The following is a 26,909-nucleotide window of genomic DNA, read 5'->3' as shown; positions in this document are numbered from 1 at the left end:
AAATGTAACTCTCCTTTCCTTCATTTGTACTTTCCTCTTATCATAGTTGCTGGTTTTGCTATCATATGTGTGTATGGTTGACTTCCTCTTTTTACTGCATATTTGCCTTTACCAGTGAGCTTTCTCATTTGTGATTTTGTTGTTTCTAATCATATCCTCTTAAATATGACTGAGAACCTTGTTGAGTAGAGTATTCTTGATTCCAGATTTCATTCTTTCATCACTTTAAATATTTCCTGCCACTGCCTTCTGGCCTGAAGAGTTGTTGCTGACAACTCAGCTGGCAACATTATGGGAAGTCCCTTGAATATTTTCTTGCCATTTTCCCTTATAACTTTTCATATTTTTCTATGTATTTAAATTTTTTTAGTTTGATGAATGTGTGTCTTGATGTGTTTCTCCATGGGTTTATCCCATACTGGAGCACTTTTTGCTTCCTGGACTTTGGTGACTGTATCCTTTCCCATGTTAGGGAAGTTTTTGACTATATTCTCTTCAAATATCTTCTCAAGTGCCCCCTTTTTTTCTTTTTCTATGCCACCTATAATTCAAATGTTTGTGTATTTAATGTTATTCCAGTAGTCTCTGAGACTGTCCTTATTTGTTTCAATCATTTTTCTTTATTCTTCTCCACAGTGGTGATTTCCACCACTCCATCTTCCTGTTCATTCATCCATTCTTCTTCCTCCTTTATTCTGCTATTGACTTCTTCTAAATGTGATCTTCATTTCAGTTATTAAGTTGTTCATCTATGTTTGATTGTTCTTTAGTCCTTCTAGGTCTTTGTTAGACATTTCTTTTATTTTCTCAATCTGTTTTTCCATTGTAAAGACTATCATGAGACAAGAAAGACTACTACATAAGAATTAAGGGATAATCCAAGAAGTGATATAATAATTGTAAATACATAGGCACCCAACATAGGATCACATCAGTATATAAGAAAACAAACAAATGGAGGGATAGGTCATGTTCTTAGATTGGAAGAATCAATAGTATCAAAATCACTATACCACCAAAAGCAATCTACAGATTCAATAAAATCCTTATCAAAGTACCAATGGCATTTTTCACAAAATTAGAACAAAAAAGTTTATAATTTATATTAAAACACAAAAAACTATAAAGAGTCAAAACAATCTTGAGAAAGAAAAAAAGAGCTGGAGGAATCAGGATCCCTGATGTCAGACTATACTACAAAGCCACAGTAATCAAAATCTAAGGTATTGAGATAAGTGCAGAAATATAAATCAATGGAACAGGATAGACAGTAGAGAGATAAACCCCAACACTTATGGTCATCTAATCTGTAATACCGGAGGCAAGAATATACAATGGAGAAAAGATAGTTTCTTTGACAACTGGTGCTGGGAAAACTGGGTAACTCTGTGTAAAAGAATGAAATTAGAATACTCCCTAACACCGTACATATAAAAAGAAACTCCAAATAGATTAAAGCTCTTAATGTAACACTGGATACTACAAAAAACTCTTAAAGAAAAACATAGGCAGGACACTTTTTGACATAATTTGCAGCAAGGTATTTTTTCATCCACATCCTAGAGTAATGAAAATAAAAACAAAAGTAAACAAACAGGACTTGTGAAACCTAAGTTTTTGCATAGCAAAGGAAACCAAAAACAAAACAAACAGACAGCGCTAAGAATGGCAGAAAATATTTGCAAAGGTAGCAACCTATAAGGTATTAATCTTCAAAATATACAAACAGTTCATGCAGCACAGTATCAAACACAACAAAACTATCCAACAAAAAAATGAACAGATTTAGAAAGCATGAATAGAAGGAACATACCTCAACACAATAAAAGCTATATATGACAAACCCAGAGCAAGCATTACAATGGTGAAAAATTGAAAGCATTCCCCTAAAATCAGGAACAAGACAAGGGTGCCCACTCTCACCACTACTATTCAACATAGTTTTGGAAGTTTTGGCCACAGCAATCAGAGCAGAAAAAGAAGTAAAAGGAATCCAGATAGGAAAAGAAGAAGTGAAACTCTCACTGTTTGCAGATGACATGATCCTCTACATAGAAAACCCTAAAGACTCTACCAGAAAATTACTAGAGCTAATCAACGAATATAGTAAACTTGCAGGATATAAAATTAACACACAAAAATCACTTGCATTCCTATACACGAGCAATGAGAAAACAGAAAGAGAAATTAAGGAAACAATACGATTCACCATTGCAACAAAAAGATTAAATACTTAGGAGTATATCTACCTAAAGAAACAAAAGACCTATACATAGAAAACTATAAAACACTGATGAAAGAAATCAAAGAGGACACAAACAGATGGAGAAACATACTGTGTTCATGGATTGAAAGAATCAATATTGTCAAAATGGCTATACTACCCAAAGCAATCTATAGATTCAATGCAATCCCTATTAAGCTACCAACAGTATTTTTCACAGAACTCGAACAAATAATTTCACAATTTGTATGAAAATACAAAAAACCTCGAATAACCAAAGCAATCTTGAGAAAGAAGAATGGAACTGGAGAAATCAACCTGCCTGACTTCAGGCTCTACTACAAAGCCACAGTCACCAAGACAGTATGGTACTGGCACAAAGACAGAAATATAGATCAATGGAACAGAATAGAAAGCCCAGAGATAAATCCACAAACCTATGGACACCTTATCTTTGACAAAGGAGGCAAGGATATACAATGGAAAAAAGACAACCTCTTTAACAAGTGGAGCTGGGAAAACTGGTCAACCACTCATAAAAGAATGAAACTAGAATACTTTCTAACACCATACACAAAAATAAACTCAAAATGGATTAAAGATCTAAATGTAAGACCAGAAACTATAAAACTCCTAGAGGAGAACATAGGCAAAACACTCTCAGACATGAATCACAGCAGGATCCTCTATGACCCACCTCCCAGAATATTGGAAATAAAAGCAAAAATAAACAAATGGGACCTAATGAAACTTAAAAGCTTTTGCACTACAAAGAAAACTATAAGCAAGGTGAAAAGACAGCCCTCAGATTGGGAGAAAATAATAGCAAATGAAGCAACAGACAAAGGATTAATCTCAAAAATATACAAGCAACTCCTGCAGCTCAATTCCAGAAAAATAAATGACCCAATCAAAAAATGGGCCAAAGAACTAAACAGACATTTCTCCAAAGAAGACATCCAGATGGCTAACAAACACATGAAAAGATGCTCAACATCACTCATTATCAGAGAAATGCAAATCAAAACCACAATGAGGTACCATTACACGCCAGTCAGGATGGCTGCTATCCAAAGTCTACAAGCAATAAATGCTGGAGAGGGTGTGGAGAAAAGGGAACCCTCTTACACTGTTGGTGGGAATGCAAACTAGTACAGCCGCTATGGAGAACAGTGTGGAGATTTCTTAAAAAACTGGAAATAGAACTGCCATACGACCCAGCAATCCCACTTCTGGGCATACTTACTGAAGAAACCAGATCTGAAAGAGACACGTTCATCGCAATGTTCATCGCAGCACTGTTTATAATAGCCAGGACATGGAAGCAACCTAGATGCCCATCAGCAGACGAATGGATAAGGAAGCTGTGGTACATATACACCATGGAATATTACTCAGCCATTAAAAAGAACTCATTTGAATCAGTTCTAACGAGATGGATGAAACTGGAGCCCATTATACAGAGTGAAGTAAGCCAGAAAGATAAAGAACATTACAGCATACTAACACATATATATGGGATTTAGAAAGCTGGTAATGATAACCCTATATGCAAAACAGAAAAAGAGACACAGATGTACAGAACAGACTTTTGGACTCCGTGGGAGAAGGTGAGGGTGGGATGTTTCAAGAGAACAGCATCAAAACATGTATATTATCTGCGGTGAAACAAATCACCAGCGCAGGTTGGATGCATGAGACAAGTGCTCGGGCCTGGTGCACTGGGAAGACCCAGAGGGATCTGGTCGAGAGGGAGGTGGGAGGGGGGATCGGGATGGGGAATACATGTAAATCCATGGCTGATTCATGTCAATGTATGACGAAACCCACTACAATATTGTAAAGTAATTAGCCTCCAACTAATAAAAATAAATGAAAAAGAAAATGAACAGATTTAAATAGACATTTCTCCAAGAACACATAAAGATGAATAAAAATTGCAAGACAAGATGCACAGCATCACTAATTATTAGAGAAACAAAATTTCATACTTATTGAATGACCATTATCAAAAAATCTATAAATAATAAATGCTGGAAAGGCTGTGGAAGAAAGGGAAGTCTCCTACCCTGTGGATGAAAATGTAAATTGGTAGAGTTAAAATTTAAAAATAGAGTTACCATATGATTCAGCAATCCCACTCCTTGGTATATATCCGGAAAACCATAACTGAAAAAGATGCTCATTGTAGCAGTATTATACAATATATTGTTATATTATATTATATTATATTGTATATACTATTATATTATTTTACTATTGTAACCGGGACATGAAAGTCACCTAAATGTCTATCAACAGAGGAATGGATAAAGAAGGTGTGGAACATGTATACAGTGGAATGCCACTCAGCCATTAAAAGAAGGGAATAATGCCACTTGCAGCGACATGGATGGACATGGAGATTGTCATACTGAGTGAAATAAGACAGAGAAAGTCAAATATTATATGATATTTCTTATATGTGGAATCTGAAAAAGATACAAATGAACTTATCTACAAGACAGAAATAGGGCTACAGATGTGGAAAACAAAACTTATGTTTGCCAGAAGTTTGGGGGAAGAGAGATAAACTGGAGACTAGGATTGGCCTATGCTTGCTCGGTAGCTTCAGTTGTGTCCGACTTTGCAACCCGTCAGGCTCTTCTTTCCATGGGATTCTCCAAGCAAAAATACTAGAGTGTGTTGCCATGCACTCCTCTGGGGTATCTTCTCAGATTGAACTTGGTCTTTTATGTCTCCTGCATTGGCAGGTAGGTTCTTTACCACCAGTGCCAGCTGGGAAGCCTGGATTGACCTATACACAGAACTATATATAAAGCAGATAACTAATAATCACCTGGTGTATAGCACAGGTATCTCTACTCAGTCCTCTATAAAAGCCTGTATAGGAAGAGAATTTCAAAAAGAGTGGATATACATATGTATATACATACATACATATATATATATAAATGACTCACCTTGCTGTATACCTGAAACTGATACAACATTGTAAATCAACCATTCTCCAAATAAAATTTTTAAAATTAAAAACTTTCAGATTATGATGAACTACTGAAAGTAAATAAGATTATTTTTACCCCTTCATTTTCCTAATAACTCAAAAACACACCCACACAAAGCAAATATTTGCTCACAATAAATACAAAGTAAATTAATTTGCAATTAACAGAAACACTGAATACAAAAATGTAATATCTGGTGGTTTTCATAATAATTCTCTACTAAACACACTTATGGAGCATCCTTTAAATCAGCTAGTCCCTCTTCGGGTAAAAGAGTAAACTAATATAAGGATAGATTGTTTTTTATATTTTTAAGAATCTAGCAAATGCATGGAAATGTCTATATTAATTTTATCACCACAAATTGTAGGTACTTTACTAAGAATGACAACAAACAGAGCTCCTATTTACATTTTTTCCCCTCAGTTTTAAGTCAAAATGCTCTAAGTAGAATTATTCAAAAAGAGATTCCATTGTTGTGGATATAATTAAATTAAATTTAAAAAAAAGAAAAAGAATAGATTGGAAATATCTTGTTGTCAATCACCGTGTTGTAAACAAAATCTGATTATTTCATAAACATATTCATCCAGCTTAGTAGTAGAATGTGGTCACATGGAAGTACCAAAGATCTGATTAGAAGCTAAACACTATTCTAAAACAGGCAATTTCTTAAAAAAATATTTCTAGAACAGAAAAGTCTAATGAAATGTTACTATTGATCTCATGATGGACTGACTAATTGGCTGGTAATAATTATTATTAAATAGGAATTTTAGTTTCTCTCATTTTTTCAGTCTAATGAAAAGCATCATATAACATTTTACATGAGCAAGTTTTCAAGTGCCAAGTTAATTTCCTTATTTCTGGAATGTACATCCTGGAAGTTCACTTTTAATGAGAAACTAATATAATTATCCTCAATCTTTTTATAATTTTGTTTTGTTATTTAATTCACAAAACAGAAAACATGGTGAACATTTTATACTAATATATATTGAACATATAATGTTTTAAATTTTTCATAGGATAAATGCATTAAGTATATACAATAATAATTCTGAAAACAAGGATAAAAATGCCTTACTTGATAGGCAAATATAAGCAGAAATTCCATCATTGTGAGCAAAAAAAAAGGAGAGAGGAAGAGAGTAAAAGAGGGAGAAATGTGAGAGAAAGAGAAACAGACTGGTGGAAAGGGGGACCAGTATCAACTTCCCTGGCAAAGACTTACATTGAAGACTTTAAAGCAATTATAGTAAATAAATAAAGATGCCATTCCATGTTGCTCCTATACTCTACTACCACTATTTATTTTGTATTGCCTAATAGTCAAATCTATTTTGATGAAGCTGGGTAAAAACCTAATTTCAGCAAAAATTGAATTTATATACTGTAAGAAATGGAATGTGAAGTGGTCCATTTTCAGGGCAAAGTAGCTGGCCTTGAGTGGAAAATCAGTAACAACATTTTTCCACTCAGAGCTAACTAGTTTTGTCTTGGAAAATTACTGGCAAGCTAGTCTTGCCTAACAGCTCACACCTGGAGAGACCCTACGCTAACAGGATGTTTGGGCTTTCTCAGCTAAAGCCCTTGCTAAGAAATGTGGACTTAGAGAATTCACTCCTTAAAAACGACTTTCAATTTCATCCTGAATGTGTACATCTTTCATTTCTGGGAAAAGAAAAAAAAGGGTTGTATATACATATAGAGTGAATTTTCAATAGGTGATACACTTTACATGAAATATTTTAAAATAAAAATGTAGAATGATTGGAAAAAAGTTTATCCAGATATCTATTATAGCTAAAGGATTCCATCTGTAAAAAGTAAGCAAATGTAATGACAAACACACAGTATCATTACACTAATTTAACCTAAATTATCCACAGTCATTTTGGATCATATATTTTTATAAAAATGAAGTTAATTGAGCATATCAAAATTAAAATATAGCAAATGATTCTTCATATAAAGCTTTGATAAAATAATTGTTATTTCTTTAATAGTTTTAAAAATATCAAAACTTGAGACCTAAATAAATACAAGTCATTAATTAATGACCTCAGTTACTCATAAACCAAAGAGGAGAAGTGGTCATTTTTGCTACCTCTAGGCACTTACTTCAATGGCATCCAAATTACCAAAATTGTTAAAATTATTTGATTGAAAATGAAGTTGCAGTTAAAAGGAAGACATTCAGTAGCTGGATGATAATATAGCATTCAAAATACATCTATAAATATTATATTTTATTATCACTGTTAATCTCTTAACATGCCTCTACATGATATCAGGCATCCACTGGATTTCTTGCAGTATCTTCTCTACAGATAAGGGTGGACTTTACATATATTTCAAAACACATGTGAAAGAATATTACTTTGTTGTTGAAAATGTTTCATAGCAAAAAAGTATTATGCATATGATTTATAATGAAATAATAATTAAACTGTACAAACAATTTTTTGAACCATCTTTCCAGCCAAATGTTAAGTTACTTTGACTTAAAAAAAACTTAAGACACGAAACATTAGCCAATTTATGTGTGCACTCTTTCCACATCAAAATCTGGTTCATTGCTTCTCAAAAGATCATTTATAGAAATTTGCTTATCCATAAGACTATTCTGGGAGGTGTGTGGTGTCCAATATTGGTATTCTAATAATAACATGCCTTTTTTTGTACACTATCGGCAAAATTGCAGGTGACTTAGCACAAATAAAATCTGTGGAAATAAGCTGCATTTAATCTCACTTATAGTATTCTGTATTACTATGCACTCATTATAAGAAAAATGTGTTTTACATAAGGTGTCTTTGAGGTGAAATAAAAATTATTAATTTTATTAATACTGACCCTTTTATATTCATCTTGTTAATAGTCTATGAAACAAACTGAAATGTGTGTGCATCACTTATACTGAATTATTTAAATGGAATTATTCTGTTGAGGAAAAGTATTTGTGAGCTTAATTAAACACTAAACTAAGTGATTCTTTTTCAAATATGATTTTTATGTGAAAATTTGAACTGTCTTAAACATTTCTTAAGAAAAATAATGAATGCTTTCAAAGGTAAGCTTTCCAGATTCCTGTTACTTGAATTTTCTATTGGGATTGGTGATGACATTAATCTTTCATTTTTTAAATATTATATAATAAAATGTGTCAAAATTTGAAGAATTTGTGTCACTCTGTAAGCCAACATTTCCCAAATAAGCAATATATATTTGACAAAACCATAATAGGTAAAACTAGAAACCCAGGCTATTCTAATTTTTTTTCTTATTTTAGCATTGGTAATTTGTCAGTTTAAAGCAATTTGTTTATTTAATCTGTGGGGTCGAGCTTACTAGCATAAATTTATTAACAACATTTCATGATTATCTGTTTAATATCTATAGAATTCAGTGATTTTCCCAATTCCTGATATTGGTAATTTATGTTATTCTCCTACATCAAACTAGATAGGGTTTTATCAGTTTTATTGATCTTAGAAAAACAAATTTTTTTTCTTCTTTTCTATGTTGACATTTACTGCTATAATTTTTCTTCCATGTACTATGCTAGCTATATTGCCCAAGGTTTTAGTGTGCTGTGTTTTCATTTTCTTTTTCAGAATACTTCTAATTTCCCTTTTGACTTCTTTGTTGACTCATGAGTGTGTTTTTGTATGTGGTGTTTTGGGGTCTGTTTCTATTGACTGATTTTCTCCTCATTAACATGCATATTTTTGTTTATTTGCATATCTTCTGAGCTTTAATAAAATGCCAGGTATAATAGTTTATTACTTTTTGGGTACTGATTACTTTTATATTCCTTTATATTTTCTTGAGATTGTGTGGGATGAAGTTTAATAAATTAGAAACTGTTTACTCTTTTCAAGATTTGCTTATTCTTTTTGTTAGCTTGGACCAGATTAGCTTTTAGTGTAGGGCCAATTTTCTTTCATTCCTAAAGCAATAGCATACTGAATACTTTAACCAGTGAGCCCTGTATTATGCTGTTTTCCACTTTAACTGGTGGTGCAGAGACAATTCTGTGCCTTGTGTGGCCTCATGAGATTGTTCTGCAAGCTCGTCTCTGATGAGCCTTTCCCAGGCTCAGGCATCCCCCTCACATGGATTGTCTGATCTGTGTTCTGTAAGGACTTCAGAGAACCCTCAGCCGCTGTCTGGTACTCCTTGCCTATGTAGCTTTCTCTTCTTTGCTACTCCGCTTTGTTAATTCTAGCCACCTTGGCTTCTGCCAGTTCTTAAACTTCTTTCCTTAGCTGGAGACAACGAGCAGGCTCCCCTTTCCTTGGCTGGGATCTGACAAGTGAATTTGTGAATTCACTTAGAGAGTGAATTTATGCAGGTGTTGTCGAGTCCTGCCCAAAGGCCTCAGGGTCATGACCTTGGACCAAGACTACGGAAGTGGAGCCAGAACCAAGGTCACCTCCAAAGCTGAGGCTCTTTGCACCTATTGCCAAAAGACCCCCTGCAGGCTTCCTGAACCCAAATTAGGACAAAACGTCCACATCCATGTTCACCCTATAATGGCACCCTAGCCCTCATTTAAATTTTCTTTGTCTTGAGGAGATTAAACCACAAAAACTGCTGATTCTCCCTGGTTGTCAGGAGGTAGGCCCACAGCAGCTGCGGTGCCCACATTATTGCTGCTCCTTGTTCTTCATAAACTCACTTCTTTCTGAAATGCTCTGGGTCTGGAAACTCCTCCAGTCCACCACCAGACTGCCCCAACATATATTGGGTTTCTTTATTTTTTCCATTATTTGTGTCCATTTATTCAAATGTTGCTCTTTTCTGCTGTCTCTTCAAATGCATATAAACTTGTTTCATACTGAAAAAGACTTTCGTGATACAGAGTGATATATTGTATTTTGCAACCAATCTTCAAAAAGTAAATAAATAAATAAAAACAAAAGGTGCTTGTCTATTTTCAGTGTGTTAGCCAGGAAAAATATCACCCCACTTCTCCACCTGGATGTATTAACAAAGAATATTCACAATTGCTAAAACGTCTGTTGGTATACTGCTGTCCTTTCTGTAAAAGACTACATGTCCCCCCATACGTCAACCAAAACAACAAACTTTAACAGATTGACTCCAGAGGCAGGAAGAAAAATTCAGATATCTTCCATCAAGCCAGATATCATTTAAAAGGGAAGAATGTAAAACAATTCCACTCATAACTATTTTTTTTGGGGGGGGAGTACATTTCAATATACCAATTTTGTCAATATAGTGGACTTCATATTGTTTTTAATAAGTTCAAAATCATAAGATTATATATATATATGTATATATATATATTAAAAGAAGGTACATATTCCTAGAGTCAAGATTTTGAGAATAGCTGATCTACTTTATTTTCTTTATGCTATTTTGCTTTGTTTTGTTTTTTGTCCTCAGTGTAAACGTGTTAAACATTTGTTGTTATTCAGTTGCTAAGTCATGTTCAACTTTTTGCAACCCCGTGGACGGCTGCACGCCAGGCGTTCCTGTCCTTCACTGTTTCCAACTTTGCTTAAACTAATGTCCCTTGAGTTGGTGATGGATTCCAACCATCTCATCCTCTGTCATCCCTTTCTCTTCCTGCCTTCAATCTTTCCCAGAATCATGGACTTTTCCAATGAGCTGGCTCTTCACATCAGATGGCCAAAGTACTGGAGCTTCAGCATTAGTCCTTCCAATAAATAATCAGGGTTGATTACTTTTAAGATGGACTGGTTGGATCTCCTTGCAGTCCAAGGGACTTTCAAGAGTCTTCTCCAACAACACAGTGGAAAGCATCAATTCTTCAGCCCTAAGCCTTTTTTATGGTTCAACTCCCACATATGTACATGACTTCTGGAAAAACCATAGCTTTACCTATATGGACTTTTTTTTTTTTTTTTGGTCTTAAGCATTAGGTTACACAGAAAAAAAATTATATGGAAATTGTGTTAACCCCAACATTTGAAGATATATATCCATCCTTTTAAGTGACTGAGCAAAAGGCTAAAAATTATGTGAAACAGGAACACGTGTGTAATTCCTCTCTTGGGCTACTGAAATGGGTTCTTGCCAGTTAGGTTGTTTGTGGGAGGTATGAGGGTGAAGGTGATCCCACTCATTCATACCTGTCCTGAAAAACTCAAGATTCTGCTTTGGTTTGAGCTGCCACCTAGAGGCATCTATACATGACACTCACTTGTAACTCTGTCTCTTTCTGAGATTTATATGCAAGCATCATAAAGGGGAAATCCATTCACAGACAAATGCTCAGGGGCTTGCACAAATCCTTATACCTCTTAAAAGACCTGGTGATAGAATACAGAACAAGGACTCTATTCTTATTCTCAAGAGCACTGCAATTTATCACTCCCCTATCTGTACTTCTTCAGGGAAGAAACATAGAATTTTCACCTTGGAGGAATTAGCTGAGCTGCTCTTTGTGCATCTGAATATGTGCATGCATTCTGACTCTACAATTTTATTAGTGTGAATCATGAGCAGTCAGTTCATTACTTTATTTCTTAGTCTTCTGCATCAAAAAGACCTTTAAAAGTCACCTAAAAAACCCGGCGGGTCTCTTGAGACCAGTAAATCTCTACTTTTTATCTGATTTGTTACAAAGTTAAAATCTTTCCCTGACAAGTCTAATGCTCTATACAAGAAAATTTTGTCCTTCTCTAAATGTCTTCCATCAGGATGAGGATCTTGGTTGTATTAATTTAAAGTATACCAACACTTGATGCCATCTAAAAGAAAAATTGATTAGCTTTATAGTAAATTTCTATAATGTAATTATATGATAAAACCACTTGTACCTCTGTATTTTTGGTGAAAATTGTCCTAATTTATTAGTTTTACAAAACAAATCTAGCTACTCTGTTGTTGCTTATTTCCGTGGTATCAAAATCTTAGAAATTCACACAAAAATGCCATTTTCTAAATGTAAAATGAATCAAAAATATTCTTGTAATGAGAAATGTAAATCAATTTAAGCAGTATTTTAAATCCCCTAAGTATAAATTGGGCTTCTCTGGTTGTCCAGACAGTAAAGAATCTGCCTGCAATGAGGGATACCTGGGTTCAATCCCTGGGTTGGAAAGATCCCCTGGAGGAAAGTATGACAACTCACTCCAGTATTCTTGCCTGGAGAGTCCTCATGGACAGAAGAGCCTGGCTGGCTACAGTACGTGGGGTCGCAGAGTGGGACATGACTGAACAGCTAAGCACACAAGTATAAATTAATACATCTACAGTAAATAGCATAGAAGACAAGTTTAAAATATATTACTAGCACATTTTATCTTTAGATTTATGGAGGCACCATATACAAATTTCTTTGTGTGTTTGTGAGTGTGTGTGTGTGTGTGTTTAGGTAGATAGGTTGGTATATATTCAGTCAACTCAATTCTCCTAATCATAACTTCATGAGAAAATACAGAGATTAAGTGTTACAACACTGTCTCCTTTATACCACCAAGAAAAGTATACTGTAAATAGTGGATAGATGACTTTTGATTGATTGTAAGACAAATAAAGGCATTAAACCCATTAATATATCTTAATTTCATTCCAACTTTCTAACTATATGATTGAAAATTTCATATATGGATAAACCAGAACAAATTTCACTTCCAAAGTTTTAGAATTTTTATACATTTAGAATGCTTAAGTTTATATTATTTTTGCCAGGAAAAAAAGCAAAAAATATAAAACTATTAAACATAGCAAAATATTTGTCTGAGAAAAAATACTTTCCCTTCTAAACATTTATCTAAACATAATAAAACTTTGCATAGAGTCTGCAAAAGTGACAGCCTGGATGACATAAAACTTCTCCTAAGACATGTGTCTAAAAAGATACAATAAACATCTGTTTCAATGCACAGATGTGAATAAATAGATACATTTCCAAGAACCATTAGCAAAGAAAGTAGTGAAAACTAGAGCAGGAACATATGTGCAATCACATCTAATATGATTTCCATAAAACAAAGAAGATGAAGAAGGCAACGTGCAAGTGATAATGTCTACAAATTTCTCAGAATTGATGAAAAAAAAAGAATCCTTAGGTATTGAAATACAATGCACCTAAGCAGGGTAAATAAAATATAACTCACATACAAACATAATAATACACATGCTAAAAAGAGGACCTATAAAGAGACATCAATTAAACTGTGATATATATATATGTATATATATATATATATTTCACATTGATTAAATTTTCAACCAAAAATTTGACTTGCAGATGATTACATGTTAGCAAAAAAGACATCACAGAATAATTGGGTATCATTTAATGCTGAGAGAAACTTGTGTGTCCACCTGAATGAAACATTACATTTATAACTAAATCTAGATAAACTTACTTCCTCCTCCTTTCTTATCCAGAAGAAATTATTGTAACATTAATTACCATGTTTGCAAAGTGTAATATGTGCTGTATTTTGTATGCATTTACCCATGAAATGTCTATTGTTTCATCCATATATCCTTTTGCATTATTCATTGTTTATTTTTAAAATCTATCCCATGTACATATGCAGGATGTAATATTTATGCAATGTTTATATTTTTATGTAATATTGATACAGGGCAAACAATCAGACGGAGCATCTTTTAATGCCAGCCATGGCTGGTTTTATTAGTGCAAGGCTAGAATCCACCTTCCCAAGGTAAGAGTGGAGAGGTAGGGAGTAGAGTATGGTAACTGACCAGGAATTTTTTTAAATACTTCAAGAAATTAATGATGAATGTGTATATTTATTCGAACAGGTTTTTAATGTGGGATGAGGCAGGACTGCACTAGAAGAGGATGCCAAACTGAAGTTCCAGCAGTAAGGAGGGAAAACTGATGCCAGGTTACAGGCAGCAACTGACAGATTGCTCTGTGGTTTGGTGGCAGTGGTCCCAGTGATATGAAGCTGAGACGTCTCTTAGTTTATTATTCAGAAAATCCAAGATCCCTTAAAAGCATAGCCAACGGCTCTCTTCCTCTTGAGGGGAAGAGTAACTCCAAAGCCTGGGTTACACAGGCCATCTCTCATGACTGTTTTTTTCTTTCTTTTTTTTCACCACTTAATTCCAGAGGCAGAGAAATATTGCTTAGAAGGAAGTCCTATTAAACACTCTTGCTGCAGGGCGATGTTCTGTGTCACCCCTATTCTCGGATGACTTTCATCCCAATGTCAAAGTAGTGGAGTTCAGTTCAATTGCTCAGTTGTGTCTGACTCTTTGCCACCCCATGAACTGCAGCACGCCAGATCCCCCTGTCCATCACCGACTCCCAGAGCTTACTCAAACTCATGTCCATTGAGTCAGTGATGTCATCCTACCATCTCATCCTCTGTTCCCCCTTCTTCTCCTGCCTTCAATCTTTCCCAGCATCAGGATTGTTTCTAATGAGTCAGTTCTTTCCATCAGGTGGCCAAATATTGGAGTTTCAGCTTCAGCATCAGTTCTTCCAATGAATATTCAGAACTGATTTCCTTTAGGATTGACTGGTTGGATCTCCTTGCAGTCCAAGGGTCTCTCAAGAGTTTTCTCCAACACCACAGTTCAAAAGCATCAATTCTTGTGTGCTCAGCTTTCTTTATGGTGCAACTGTAACATCCATACACGACTACTGGACAAACCATAGCTTTGACTAGACAGACCTTTGTCGGCAAAGCAATGTCTCTGCTTTTTAATATGCTATCTAGGTTAGTCATAGCTTTTCTTCCAAGGAGCAAGTGTCTTTTAATTTCATAGCTGCAGTCACCTTCTGCAGTGATTTGGGCTCCAAGCCCAAGACAATAAAGTCGGTCACTATTTCCATTGTTTCCTCATCATCTGCCACCAAATACTATGTCGCTCATCCAATCTATGAACCAGGAAATTATAGCAATTTTCAATAAATAGTATTTATGTCACACTTTCATCAGACAGTAAAGACAAGTGATGAATCAGGAAAAAACATTGCAACTATTTTAGAAGGGCCAGAGCATCTAGGCCCGTAGATGTAAAAACAGTGACTTTGCTTGGCTTCAAGTTACAGTCATCACCAAAAATGGGGTTTGGAAGATACTTTGCCCATGACTTGTTTACAACATTTTTAGATTTGAGAAGCTATATAAGGAGTCCAGAGAGGTCTTCAGCAACTTAGTAACTCTCAGTGAGAAGCTGGGCCCAGGTCTACAAGACAATGACTTCACTGAACTCCTTGCTGTGCACCCCAAGGTGCTTCCCTGATGGAACTGGAGGCTCAGAGAAAGGATGATAAGGGGCAAGAGGAAGAAGTAATTGAAGAACTGAAGAGATTCATGATTCAGGAAATGGTGAGGGAATGCTCTTCATTTGAGGAGGCACTGTTAGTTTTTGAGCCAGATGACCTGGACTTAGAAAGGCACATGAAGTTTTCAGTAGATGTTCACAATGCCATCCAGTGCTACTGTGTCATCTACAATGAGAGAAAAAGACCTACTACCAGACATCACTGGATCGTTTTTTTGAGAGGGTTGATTTTTTCAATCCAGCAAGGAACCAAAACCTGGGCCATCAATGTCAAGCATGAGTGGAATTGCAGCGTGCCCTCTGATCCCATCGCTGACAGGACTTCAGTTCTGCCATCCCCCACGTCCTCGCCCTCCTCTATTCAGCTGCCTCTTCACTCAACGCTGTCCTCTGTATGCCAGGTATTGAACTGTATTACTGTACTTTTCAGATTAATACTGTAAGGTTAAAACTGCTGTATTTTTAATGCTTATTTTTAATGTATCGCTTGTGTGGATATTATAAAACTTTTACAGTCAAGTATTATATAGCCAATTGTGTTAGTTGGATACCTAGGCTAACTTTCTTGGACTTATGAACAGATTATACTTATGGACACTGTCAGAATGGAATTTATTCATGTGTAGGGGTCTTACTACAGCATTCATTTCTTTCCCTTTTTTTTTAATCCTGATACAATTTATTATTTTCTTTTCTAATTTTTCTCATCAGAATTTTCCCAATTAAATTAAAATGAAAAGCATTTTTCATTTTTCTTATTTCAAATAAGATGATTCTACATTCCTTAAATAATATTTTCAGATTATTTTTGGTAGACATACTTTATCAGGTTGAAGCAGGTTGAGCTCTTCACAGCTCCTCTATTACTGGGCTGGTAAGAAATGTTATTATGAATGGACAAATTTTATAAAATTCACTTTTAGCATTAGTTGAAATAATTTTAAGCTCTTCCTATTTTAATCTCTGAATGTTATAAACTACTTTGATAAATACTTTTATTGATAACTCTTGTGCTTCTGGGATAAACATAGTTTGTTTATCAAATACCATTTTAGATTTTGTTGCTTAAAATTTTACTTTGATAGTCACCCACTTTTTTTTTTAACCTATGCTATCCTCATTTAATTTATGAAGAAGTAATTCTAATTGCATAAGCTAATTTAGAAAATCTTTATCCTTTCTAAAATGATGGAAATTATCTTTCTGGAGTTTTCTTAGAATCCTCATTTAAAACAATCTGAATTGTCTGTGTATGTACTATTTGCACAATTTGTTTTTGTTTTGGAGTTGGAAGACACATTTTTCTCTTTAAATAGCAAAAAAAAAAAAAAACAAAAACAAAAACTGTATGTAATTAATGCACACAACATGACCAGTTTAGAAATAAGTATACACTTATGAAGGTATCACAAATTATACCATAGACCTGTCCATCAGCTCCAAAAGATTCTTCCTGCTCACCTTACACCTAACATTTCCAATATCACTTTAAGAACATTATATCTTCTTGAAATGCTTCTTCTATTACATATATTTTTTATAAAAATTATCCATTGCCTTTTTTCACATTTATCATGTCACATAACTGTCAACAATAGTCTTCATTTATATTTTTATTATTTTTGTTTTTAAAATGTTATTTTGAAATTTATTTTCAATATGTCTGAAATCTGAACAAGATCACTGGTGCAATGATTTCCCTTGCTTTGAGCACAGGCTCCAGGCACATGAGCGGCAGTAGCTGTGACATGCGCACTCAGTAGTTGTGACTCACTCCCTAGAGCTCAGGCTCAGTAGCTGTGGCTCATGGGCTCAGTTGCCCTGCCACAGGTGGAATTTTCCCAGATAAGGGATTGAACCCATGTCCTCTGAATTGGCAGAAGGATTCTTATCCACTGTGCTACACGGGAAGTGCTTCATGCATATTTTTAAACTGCATTTCTCTCTGTAATTGTGTCCTCTTCCTCAATTCTAATTTTACTTGGATAGTCTCCTTTTTGGGAGTGGGGGGGGGGGTGGTATTTCCAATTTTATTTTACACATTCTTGCTTTCAGTCAGTTCAGTTCAGTTCAGTCGCTCAGCTGTGTCCGACTCTGTGACCCCATGAATCGCGGCATGCAAGGCCTCCCAGTCCACCACAAACTCCCGGAGTTTACTCAAACTCATGTCCATCGAGTCGGTGATGCCATCCAGCCATCTCATCTTCTGTTGTCCCCTTCTCCTCCTGCCCCCAATCCCTCCCTGCATCAGGGTCTTTTCCAATGAGTCAACTCTTCGCATGAGGTGGCAAAAGTATTGGAGTTTCAGCTTCAGCATCAGTCCTTCCAATGAACAAACCAGGACTGATTTCCTTTAGGATGGACTGGTTGGATCTCCTTGCAGTCCAAGGGACTCTCAAGAGTCTTCTTCAACACCACAGTTCAAAAGCATCAATTTTTTGGCACTCAGCTTTCTTCACAGTCCAACTCTCACATCCATACATGACCATTGGAAAAACCATAGTTTTGACCAGACGGACTTTTGTTGGCAAAGTAATGTCTCTGCTTTTTAATATGCTATCTAGGTTGGTCATAACTTTCCTTCCAAGGAGTAATCACCTTTTAATTTCATGGCTGCAGTCACCATCTGCAGTGGTTTTGGAGCCCAGAAAAATAAAGTCTGACATTGTTTCCACTGTCTCCCCATCTGTTTCCCATGAGGTGATGGGACCAGATGCCATAATAAAACCCATTATTTTAGTTTTCTGAAAGTTAAGCTTTAAGCCAACTTTTTCACTCTCCTCTTTCACTTTTATCAGGAGGCTTTTTAGTTCCTCATCACTTTCTGCCATAAGGGTGGTGTCATCTGCATATCTGAGGTATTGCTATTTCTTGCTTTAGATTATACAAATTTATTCAATTGCTGGTTTAACATTTAGTTCACTAATTTATTTATCAGTCATTTGGGGGGGATACTTTTTGCAACTATTTCCACGTACAGGCACTTAGTTAATCTTTTCCAAGACCAATGGTAATAAATTAAAAATCAGTTATATAAATAACTCTGAAAAACTCTGAAATATTTGGAAAAGGAATAAGTAAGCACATGATTGAGACCACTCCTTATCCGGCTATCCTCCTTCACTTGCTCTCCTAACCTGAGCTCCAGTGTCCAGCATGAGACATTATTGGGCTGCTCCTTGAAGAGAGTAGCAACTGATGACTATCATTTTTTTCTTCCCTCCATTAACTAAATTTAGAGAAAGAACACTCTCTCATGATATTATGTTTTTCCTGAAAGGACCCTCTAAAGAGCTTCTCTGTAACTTAGTTAGATATATCCTGCTTTTCCCTTTTCCATTTAATAACACCCATTTCTACTATTTTTGGCTTGATATCATTATGGCATTAATATCAAGTGATATATGCTCCTCTTTGGTGCTTAAATATTTAGAATTTTAACCACCTTTCATCAACATTTGCATACATATTTAAGTGCTGTTATACAGATGGTAGCTTAGTCTGGTGCACATGAAATGGTAAACTATCGATGACTTTTAGATGAGGGCCTCAGAGGCTTCATAACAGTACCCTTTACCTTTCTGCACCTGACTTCTTTCATTTACATATATTTTTGCATCTCTTTGTGGTAAGCCATTTACTATTTTTAGTCTTTAATTCTGAATAAGTCACTGGCACTTCCTGAAATTGTCCCTAGCAATTCTTTTGGGTATATGTTCTACTATGCTAAAATAGCCCAACATATGAGATCTCAACTTTTCTGAATAAGTTTTACTCAAGACAAGATTGTGACCTCTGATACATGCAGGCATATCTTTTTGACATTAGCTTACATACTAACTTCCATAGTAACAGTGGAAACAGGGAGAGACTGCAAAATCACCACAGATGGTGACTGCAGCCATGAAATTAAAAGACACTTGCTCCTTGGAAGAAAAGCTATGACCAACCTAGACAGCATTTTGAAGAGCAGAGACATTATTTTGCCAGCAAAGGTCCATCTAGTCAAAGCTATGGTTTTTCCAGTAGTCAAGTGTGGGTGTTACAGTTGGACCATAAAGAAAGCTGAGCAGTGAATAATTGATGCTTTTGAACTGTGGTGTTGGAGAAGACTCTTGAGAGTCCCTTGGACTACAAGGAAATCAAACCAATCAATCCTAAAGGAAATCAGTTCTGAATATTTATTGGAAGGACTGATGCTGAAGCTCCAATACTTTGGCCACCTTATGCAAATAGCTGACTCATTGGAAAAGACTCTGATGTTGGGTCAAATTGAGGGCAGGAGGAGGAGGGGATGACAAAGGATGAGATGGTTGGATGGCATCACTGACTCGATGGACATGCGTTTGAGCAAGCTCTGGGAGTTGGTGTTGGACAGGGAAGCCTGGCATGCAGCAGTCCATGGAGTCACAGAGTTGGACATGACTTAACTGAACTGAATTGCACAGTAATTCATAAACCATCTCCTTGCCTGAAAGGTAAAAAGAAATAGAAATCTTGAGACATATGCATTTCTAAATGTTTATAGAATATTGATGATACTTTCTGTCTGAAATGTAAAGGTCTAAAATGCAGTCTCAATCCAAAAATGATTTCCAATATTTACCTCTGAATATGAGATAGTATTGAAAAAATGAATCAAGTATCAATATTCTTTACTATTTCTTTAAAAATAGACATGGTGAAGATTCACACATGACTGTCTCAATTATTTAGATAATCAGGGATGATTCACACATGACTGCCTTAATTACTTAGATAACAATTGGTTCAAGATACAGACTGATGCCTGTGAACTCAGAATCACTTCAAATCTACCCCTCAAAAGTAATTCAGAATGGTATTTCTTATTACTCTTATCTTTGATGAGAAAAATATCTAGACTTCCTTATTATACAATGCTATGAAGCTTGCTTTTCCCACGAAGACTGCACATTCTAGGGTAGAAGAGGGAGACTATTTGGAGCAAAGTTTAATGTATTTCATTCCAGAAGAGGGACAAGAGAGATGAATATGGAACAGTTTATATGTAATCTTTTTCTCCAATGTCCCTTTCTCCGTGAGTTTTGACATGATTTTGTAGTTTTTCTTAGAATGAAGGAGTTACTTCCCCCACAATTTGCATCTGGAATTAGCCCCTAAATTTGCTTTGACCAGTAAAGTAATGAAGAGATGAAAGTAATTATATGTCAGTTTCATACCTGTGCCTCAAGAATTATTGCATGCTTTGTCTTCCTCTCTTGCATTTTTGCTGTCCTGGAGAATGTGTTCAAAAGTGCTCACTGATTCAGGAGAAGGATGAAAAATACCTGGAAAACAGTCTAATAAGTCTGGATCAGATAATCACTGGTTGAATATGAGATGCAAATATATATATATATATATATATATGTATATTTTGTATGCCACTAAGATTCTACTGTTGCTTTTAATTGACAATTATGTGGCAACACATACTTGAATTAATTGAGCTAACTACTCAAGACTAGCCAAGAAATACAGCCCCTTTTCATTGACTTTTCTGACACAACCCTCAGAAAAAGCATTTATGTGTACATATTACATTTTAGCAAAGGTTTTAGGGCAATATGCTTGATGTATACATGGTTTTCAGCATCAAAATCCTTAAAGCTGGAACTATTTTGTAGTCTTTCAGTCATCTTGAAAATGGAAAATTTTCATAACCTGTTTACCTAGGGTTTCAACTTCTGATGTGACTCTGCCATTGAACAAGAGGTTAATTTGCCTCTAAATTCTCCAACCTCAGTGATTCCAGTTCCTTTCTTTATTTCATCACATAGATGGATTAAATCCCCCTCTTACCCCTCAGCTCTAGGTTTATTTTTGTATATAGAAAAGGATATTTAATGGGATTTGCTGAGCAGAAACATTTAATCAGCATCTCATCAGTTCATATGTAAAAGAACTAGCAAAGTTTGGAAACACAAATTTTCCTTTCTCCTTTCCCAATTTTTTATAGAGGAAAGTGAGTAAAAAAATTGTTTATCTTCCCACTGATATAAAGCTATGTATCATCTTTAGAAGGTAGAAGTGTCCTTAATAATTTTTATCATAATATCATAATAATTTTCACCCTGTTGCATTAATTTGTATAACTCTGATGGTCGTATGAATATTATACATAAACACACACCTTCAAAGAAGTAATGTGCATTTGCCAATTTATTACTGAAAAGTTATGTGAGATAAAATGAAAATTAAGCATGTCAGAAATTGAAGGAAAGTCTTCTGCTAAAAATATTTTATTATAAATCCATATTGAGTTTGAAATGCTAAATTGATATTTAAAGGTGGAAAAATATTAGATATAGAGTGTATGCCACTGGTACTCAAAAAGCAACTACTCTAGAGTATTAATGTGGTCATAATTAGTATATGAGGAAATTTAAAGAAGGTAGAATGATGTGCTATCTGATTAAAAAATTTATTTGGCGGCATCAAGTCTTAGTTGCAGCATGCAGAGTCTTTCATTGCAGTACACAGACTCTAGTAGAGGTGCTGGGGCTCAGTAGATGCAGGCGCAAGCTTAGTTTTTCTGCGTTATGTGGGATGTTAGCTCCCTGACCAGGGAGCAAACCCACATCCCCTGCATTGGAAGGCGGATTCTTAACCACTAGATTACGAGTGATCCTGGCCAAATTTTATTTAAAAAAAAAAAAAAATTGTTTTAGTAGCAACATGAAGACTAACTTGGTGAGAATAAGAATACTCGAGCTTCCCAGGTGGCGCTAGTGGTAAAGAAGCCGCTGGTTAATGCAGGCTAGGCAAGAGATGGGGTTCCAGTCCCTGCGGAGGGAAGATCCGCTGGAGGAGGGCATGGCAACCCACTCCAGTATTCTTGCCTGAAGAATCCCCTTGACTAAGGAGCCTGGCGAGCTACAGTCCATAGGGTCGCAAAGAGTCAGAAATGATGAAGCAACTCAGTATGCACCCATAGGAAACCTCATTGAATGTTCACTATATTTACCTAAAAAATAGGATGGCTGCTGCAGTGGATATAGATGAGTTAAATTTCCCCCTTATCCCTCACCTCAGGGATTAATTGAAACATATATAAGCCATATTAGGAAGAATTTTAGAAAGCAAAATTAATTGATCTTAGATATGGTTTGGATGTTAATTGTGAGGAAGAAATACTAGAAGATAGATCATGGTTCACACTTAAGAATGAACTAATGGACAGATTGTGATAATTTCTATGTTTCCCATAGATTGAAAATACAATGAATACTTTTTCAACCAATTGTTTCTGATAGAAATATCAGACACTACAACTCACCTGTATTCATTTTAAGTAAGTATTTCTAACTATCAAATAGGATCCTGGAGATACTCTTTTCTTCTTTTTTTCTGATGTTTTTTATAATGATTTCTGAAACTACAGATTCAAGTGTGTAAGTGGGTAGTGTGGTTAGTATATTAGGTCACTTATTCCTGAGAGGGAAAGTATAGTATCTCCACTTGAGATGGGTAATATTCTTGACAAAAAGTGGGACATCCTGGAAGTACTAAATCTCATGCCCTGAAGCATCACCAAATATAAAATGAGCAAATCAGTGGTGTGCTAACATAAATTTCATCTTCCAGATGATGATTCATATCAGTTACCAGAGTACCTTTTTTAAGGAAATTTTGTTTTAAATTAAACTAGAGCTGAGACCAAAAGATATCTTATCCATCTCTGCTAAACAGAGATTTACACCTCAAGAGTTTTCAGTAGAATCCAGCTGATATTGAAACCAGCCAGACTTTCTCTAGTGTTACTCCTGTGTGTGGATTGTGTTAAATATACAGCATTGTGTTGTATATGACCATAGGAGTCAATAAGTTCTGTTTATTTGGCCAAGCTAATTTCAGTTGGACTTCTGAGCTCAAAGCCAACAATCAAATTGAATGCTATGTATACAAATAATTTGCACTATGTATACAAATAACTGTACTATGTATACAAATAATACAAATTATTTACAAATAATTTCACTAATTTGTTAAAGAGGAATTTTAAGTAAAGAATATAGTATGTGCTGTGGGAGAAGGCGAGGGTGGGGTGTTTCGAGAGAACAGCGTTAAGACATGTATACTATCTATGGTGAAACAGATCACCAGCCCAGGCTGGATGCATGAGACAAGTGCTCGGGCCTGGTGCACTGGGAAGACCCAGAGGGATCGGGTGGAGTGGGAGGTGGGAGGGGGGATCGGGATGGGGAATACATGTAAATCCATGGCTGATTCATGTCAATGTATGACAAAAACCACTATATTGTAAAGTAATTAGCCTCCAACAAATAAAAATAAATAAAAAAAAGAAAAAGAAAACAAACACACACACACACGAAAAGAATATAATATGCTTCATTGTTTTGCTAGACATACTTTGAATTACCTAGTTAATCAAATTGTGATCATAGTATTAGATTGTTACTATAATGGTTAACTGGTAATTTTACCACTGTTCAGTCTGTTTCTGGTTAATGAAGATTACATTTTGCATATGAAATTAATTATTTTCCATGTGTGTGCTGTGCTTAGTCATTCAGTCATGTCCAATCTTTATGACCCCATGGATTGTAGCTCGCCAGGCCCCTCTGTCCATGGGGATTCCCCAGGCAAGTATACTGGAGTGGGCTGCTATGCCCTCCTCCAAGGGATCTTCCCAACCCAGTGATCAAACCCAGGTCACCTGTTTTGCAGGCAGATTCTTTACCATCTGAGTCACCAGGAAAGTCCAAGAATACTGGAATGGATAGCCTATCCCTTCTCCAGAGGCTCTTCCCAACCCAGAAATCAAACCAGAGTCTCCTGCATTGCAGGTGGATTCTTCACCATCTGAACTACCAGGGAAACCCCAGATATCTTCTAGTGTGTCTCAAATATATAAACCTATGTCAAATCGGTGATATCTGAAGTATTTAAAACTGCTTTAAGGTCTTCTGTGATATCCTTACCCTGCATTTCACAGCTCCACGTGTCTTCAACACTTGAGTGTAGAATTTTAAGTGCCTGGTATTTATATAGCTATATTTTAGAGAATTTGATAAAGAAATACAATAAAATATAGAATTCATAGCTACTCTATAGAGCAAAATTCCAAGCAATATAATCATATCTCAAATAAGCCTGTGAATAAAGACAAGATTTGCAGTGAACAATAAATTTAGAATCAAGCTATTGAATCAATAGAAAAGAATTCAATGTATTTCACTTGTGTGACCTAAAAGAAATTTTAGATTTATAAGGCAATATATAAAATATTATCACTCCTTTATAACCTCAGTCTAAATGTCATACTTTGTTGAATGAAGCTTAAACACTGGCTACATCAAAACTGCTCATTGAGGGTCAGAGAGAAAGTGTGAACATATGAAGAATATTTTTACATTTTAAAGACTACAGTTTCAAATAACTTGAAATTTTTAGTTTTGTGACTACTAAAGCTAGCAGTTTCATTCAGTAATATTTCCATCACTTTCATAGAATGAACTTAACTAAACACACAGTGAAGGAAGGACAGGGAAGCCTGGTGTGCTGTAGTCATAGGGTCACAAAGAGTTGGACATGACTGAAAGACAGAACCGCAACAAACACACACAGAGACACACACAACTCCATAAATTCAGAATAAAAAAAAGTTATGTGGGCCGTTTCTAATATTAAGAAAAGTCAAATACTCTTAAGTTCATAATTTTTTTAAAAAAAGAAAAGCATTCAATTATGAATTCCAAAATATTATTCAGCTTGAATTTTTTAATTGAAAATACTAAGCATTTTTCAAATTTCAGACCCCTCAAAATAGAGGTTATCACTTGAAAACACTTAAAGATTACTTTTGATGGAATCCAGAGTCAAACCTTGTGACTTTATATTTATAGCACTACACCATAATTAAATCTCCACCATTAAACTGTGAGATCCTTAACAGGAGTATCCTATCTTATTGAGATAACATTGCAGTAATGTTTAAAATTATTAATAATGATCTTGTCACTTGGCAGATGGTTGTAATATCTGTAGCAAACTTTAAGTAATGACACAAAGTATAAGAAGCATCCCCATTTTTTCTCTAGCAGTTTGCAAGTTGTGAAACAGTTTGCTGTGTATAAAATCAAATTGACAATCTCCTTGTAATCTATTTGGCATTCAATATTTTTAAAATATAAATTAACGAACAACACTAAAAATCAAGCTATTTCACATAAAAAACATGCATTTTTATTGCTCTCCAGAAGTCAGAATATTTGGGAAACATGGCCTCACATTCTTGGAGAATAACAGTGCTCTTGAGTAGAGTAGCAGAGATGCCTATTTGTACAAGACACCACAATTTCCTATTTTATTTCTTATACCTTTTCCTTAACTAATTTACATAATGGAATGGCCCTTGTAGTTCTTTAAGTATGATCTCTATTTCATAATAACTCATATAAGTCATAATACTTTTAGACACAATAATAAATATGCAATATAGAAACAACACACTAGCTTTTTTGAATGGTGAGAGTGTAGTTGGCACCTTAATGTTGTAAAGACTGCTGAAATCATAAGTTTCCAATAACAGAAATACATTTGGAGCACAAGATATTTTCAGGGGAACAGAAGATTCTCATAAAATAAACAATATTCATAAACTTAAATGAGTGAAAGTGAAGAGTCAGCCGTGTCTATTTCTTTGAAGAGACAGAATCATAGTTTTCCTTTCTAACACAGGATGTTATATTATAAATATTAAGTATTGATCCCAGATATAAAATGCTTTTAGAGCTCTTATCAGTGAAACTCAAAGAATACTTGAATTACAATCAAACTATATGTACATAGCAGTGAAATAGCAATACATTTTGAACAAATTTTACTTATCACCTTAGAGTTTTATTTTGGCAACTTCAAGAAATATTACATAATCCTAGTATTGTATTGCTTATCATAAGAAAGCTGAGCACCAAAGAATTGATGCTTTTGAACTGTGGTGTTGGAGAAGACTCTTGAGAGTCCCTTGGACTGCAAGGAGATCCAACCAGTCCATCCTAAAGGAGATCAGTCCTGGGTGTTCATTGGAAGGACTGATTCTGAAGCTGAAACTCCAATACTTTGGCCACTTTATGCGAATAGTTGACTCATTGGAAAAGGCCCTGACGCTGGGAAAGATTGAGGGCAGGAGGGGAAGGGGACGACAGAGGATGAGATGGTTGGATGGCATCACCGACTCAATGGACATGAGTTTGGGTGGAATCCAGGAGCTGGTGATGGACAGGGAGGCCTGGCGTTCTGTAGTCCATAGGGTCGCAAAGAGTTGGACATGACTGAGTGACTGAACTGAACTGAATTGAATCATATGATGAATTGATTTTGAAAGGCCTTTGTAAATGGTGAGGCTTCCCTGA

Source organism: Dama dama, chromosome 30 (genome assembly GCF_033118175.1).
Source record: "Dama dama isolate Ldn47 chromosome 30, ASM3311817v1, whole genome shotgun sequence".
Lineage (NCBI taxonomy): Eukaryota > Metazoa > Chordata > Mammalia > Artiodactyla > Cervidae > Dama > Dama dama.
The sequence above is the reverse complement of the archived record's forward strand: the minus strand, read 5'-3'. Positions refer to the sequence as shown.